Below are 4,444 nucleotides of genomic sequence, written 5' to 3' on the forward strand. Positions count from 1 at the left end.
TATCTCAGAATTCTTATTTTTATTATTTATTTTATATACAGTGTTACATTTGTTGTTATTCTTTGTTCTACATATTCGGAACTGTACCACAATGCTTTATTATTTTTATTTTTCTCTCATTGTACTTTTTGTATTGTACTTGTCTATACATGTACTAATTTAAATAAAAATACCTCCACCGGCCGAGAGGGGCAGTATACTTAAAAAAGACGGAAGACAAACCGGTAAAACATACAGATTTACCAACAGCGGCCGCTCATCACATGGTTTTAGTATTTGAAGAGAGGAGATCAGAAAATATCCTCGACTACGAGCGTTTAAGTAAGTACATGTTTCCTTTTTGTGTCACACAATATTATGTTCATTTTTGATGTATATACCGGTAGGTTGTTTTAATTAGTTTGTTCAGACACGCACGCTGATATAGTGCACAATACACAGTGTTAGCTAACACGTGCTGTTTCGCCTTTTTTACACACTGAGTTCAAGCATGTTCTACATGTTAAAATGTATCTAGCTACTGTAGGTAAGTTAGCCAAAGCTTTACATCTAGAAAGACTTAAGTTTAACTTTTGGTGTTTTCTAACAAAACAGAATGATGTATATAGGTTATTTAAATTATTTTGTTAGTCCGAACAAGCATGCTGCTAACGTTAGGTCAGTTTTAGCAAGTGTTAGCTAACATGTGCTGTGTTGCTACTGTTCTTCTAGCATTTAAGGTCATTTATGAGTTATTTCTCTGAACTGCTGTACTTATTATGTTTGAGGACAATGCAGTTTACTTGAATCACTACACTGAATGAATACATTTTACTGTTCCACATTTGGCTGACCAGTTTTTCCCCCCACAGCATAGCTACTGTATATTCTGTATTTAACGTTAATGCGGTTTTGTTCACATTTTCTTGCAGATACCTTGACCAGAGCACAATCGGTTATCTTCATCCAAGAGACCTATTGTTGGACAATCGTTTCGGCTTTCAAGGTAAATAAATTGTTAGTCACAATGTCTAGTTACTGGGCTATAAGGAGAAGAATATTGAAAGGAGTTGAGATGGACAAACAGGAAATTGCAGATGTTGGAAACTTTAACAGTATGGAAAATTGTGCCTGTAGTTGTTGATATATATATATATATATATATATATATATATATATATATATATATATATATATATATATATATATATATATATATATATATATATATATATATATATATATATAATTAAAATAAAATATTTTTTATGTAGATTTCCAGAATGAGAACCAAGCCCTGAGGGAAAGCAATGCACGAGCAGGTGAGAACATGCACTCTTTCTTAAATTTTACTTTTTTGACTGTGATGTAGGTCCAAAATTACCAAATGCCTTTCATTTTGTAGCTTCGGATGACAGCGGCTCACTTCATGAGCAGGTGAAGCAAGTTGGGACAATGTTGACGACGTTTGCTCGTACTGGGCAATCAGGTACAACTTGCAAACAACACCTGTGGTTGTTGGTTTAATTCCCACTGGGGCCACCTGTACATGTAGTAGACCTAGTTGTAAATGTCATAGTTTAGTAGTTGAGGGACCAGGACTGACTGCTTTATTCTTTTATTCTGTGAACCCCTGTAGGTGCAGATCAGACCCTAATGCTGCGACGTCTTGGAGAGTTTGGCGATGTTGTGCATAGCATGGACAACAAAATGGACACTATGCTGCAACATTTCAGTGCCAATGTGTCTTTTGGAGAGTTATCCCTGCCAGGGGGTCTGTTACTCCCCCTAGACAACCCATTTGGCGTTGCTTGACAACAGTTTGAGGCAGGATAAAGAGCTCCAGTAAGTGTGCTGATTTTGTTTATAATGCTGTAGGGTAATCTAAAAAGTAAAATTTAAGATTGTACACTGCATATTCTACAGTCTGAATCACAGCCTGTCACATTTTTATATTTATGTATGAGAAGCTTCAGAGATATGTAATTTGTAACACTTTTTTGTATTTTCAGCTTCGGTTTTTGGCAATCAAATGTGGGAGGGACCTAAAGACAACCGTGTGGCGAATGCTTTAGAGTATCTTCTCTAATCACCTTTCCATTAATACAACCTGGACGGGTGTAGGGGATAAAGCATGTTTTAGAGACATGTTCCTGAAGACCATTGTTCAAAGTAATATATATATAAATATATAAATTTGTTATATATTTAAGTAGATGTGTGTGGCCTTATGACATTCACATGGAATGACAGATCTGTATTTTCTACAGGAGCCATCCGGAAGAACCCGGCGACCCAGGATGCCACTGATGAGGCGGTCCAGGTTAGCGCTATGCGTTACCTGAAAGGAGCATCTGATCGTGAAGGTGGAAAAAGACGCCGCACAGCTGAGAGGGACCCACAGCCGACCTCTTACACCTAGGCTGACTACTGACACCTGGAACCCTTTCTTTATCCTGCAGTCAGTAACATCAAGACCCCTAAAGAAGCCAGAAGTTTCAGGCTACACTCACCCAATCCACACTGTTCACTGTGGAAATTACTTTTTTTTTATTCCCTGTGACCCTGCCTTGAAGGCAGCTCCTTGGATAGATATGGGATGGCGAGGTTGTTTGTCCTTTATATAGGCGCACAAGAAATCACTGAAGATAAGCCAATTTGCGCTGCCTCATTCTGGAGGTCGGGGAAAACCGGAGAACCCATAGTCAGGCTTGTTATAATGTTCTGTTCTACTACTGTTCTATTCTTCTCCAGAGCTTTACTCTAAATTATTACCATTTATGCTATTGTTAGAAATGGCTTGTTAAATGTGATGTTATACCTCGATTTATTTGGTATCCTGCACATTCTTTGGTACCAAATATCCTCATTATTTGATATAATATTTAATGGTAATTCTTTTCATCCCAGAGCTGACCTATTTGTTATTAACAAATATTGTAAGTGTTATAATTTGCTTGTAAGGCTGTTTTTTTTTTTTTTTAAACCAAAATTTAATTGGAAACATGCAGGTTCTTTAGTAAATGTTTTTTGTTATTTATAGGCCTATTTAAGCTTATTTATTGTCTGTTATATTTAATTTATATTATCTTGTATCATTGACAGTTAATGTACTTTGAAATGTGGAATAAAAATGCCAAATGGGAATTTATCTGGTTTGTTCAATTATTATCCATCATAAACTGCATGTTACAAATATATGAATAATAAATAAATATATATATTATTTATTACACAATAAGCGGAGGCAGATCGTTCGAAAAAAGCGTTTGCCTCCGCCGGGCCGCCTTCTGGTATAAAGGCGGCGGAACGGCGGTTTGCCTGCGGGCCGGCGGCGGTACGAAGGCGGTAGGAAGCCGGCTGCCGCTTTTAAAAAGCGGCTGCCGCCGGCGGTGCGCCGTCAAACATGTTTGCGATTACGCAATTCTGACGCTTCTACAGCCGCCGGATCACCGCCGGTGGTCCGCCGACTCATTGCTATCTGGGTAGGAATCACAGATACTACGTCTTGGAAGTATGACTAAAATAAGAAGTTTCACGGGAAAATGTCATCAGTAACTAGGGGTGGGAATCTTTAGGCACCTCACCTGCGATGCGATTATAAACGATTATCGATGCATCTTTTTTTTTCTATACAGATTTTCTTTTTTCTCACTTGGTACTTTTGAAGCAAAGCATTTGTAATGACCCATAATGAATTTACTTCCAATATATTTTATTAATAAAACAAATGGAAGTGATTTTTCAAGTCAACAGGAAGATTACATTTAGGCCAGAATATGTACCAACATTGCAAAAAACCAACAGGAAGTGTGTCTGTAGCTGCATACTTGAAGTAAATGAATTGTCACAATTCACCGGTGAGTGCCCGTGATTACCACCAGAGGGCACTCCACCCCGGACTGTCACTCCATCACAAACTACATAACTCACTGCTCCTCATCATCCCTGATTACATGCACCTGTGTCTCATTACCCTGTTTACCTCACCCTATATAAACCTGGTTATCTCAGTCATTCATTGCAAAGTCTTGTCTAGTGTATCACTGCATTTCTGAGCATTCTCCCTGGTTTCTTGTCTCTGGTTTTGGATTACTTACCTGTTCCGTGGATTACCCGTTTGCCTGTCTCTCCTGCCTTGTTTGCCTGTTTGGACTGCTTACCTGTTATGACCTCTTGCCTGTTTTTGACTACCAGTGTGGATTACCCTTTAAATAAAGCTGCATGTGGATCCTCAACCTTCTGTCTCAGAGCAGTACGTTACATTAATACAGACTGCAGCATATTCTGAATCACTAACAAAGTAATAACCAATCACTAACATAAAGTAATGTTATGTGCAATGAGCAATATAATCCTTCAGACAATAAAATAAACATTTTGTTGTACCAAAATCACAGCTTTAAAGCTACACTGTGTAACTTTTTTCCTCTATTCTTAGCTAAAAACACTTAGTTCTTTCAAA

At 37.8% G+C, this 4,444-nt stretch overlaps 1 long non-coding RNA gene across 1 annotated transcript; it reads left to right on the forward strand.

Annotated features, from left to right (window-relative positions):
* Positions 1 to 202: 202 nt before the first annotated feature.
* On the forward strand, positions 203 to 3,129 carry LOC307131312. The gene is made up of 7 exons (XR_013817151.1): positions 203 to 321; positions 912 to 985; positions 1,254 to 1,301; positions 1,385 to 1,468; positions 1,619 to 1,824; positions 1,992 to 2,151; positions 2,250 to 3,129. It is a non-coding gene; the product is annotated as an uncharacterized lncRNA (long non-coding RNA).
* The last annotated feature ends 1,315 nt before the right edge of the window (positions 3,130 to 4,444 follow it).

Source organism: Gobio gobio (assembly GCF_949357685.1).
Source record: "Gobio gobio genome assembly, chromosome: 1".
Lineage (NCBI taxonomy): Eukaryota > Metazoa > Chordata > Actinopteri > Cypriniformes > Gobionidae > Gobio > Gobio gobio.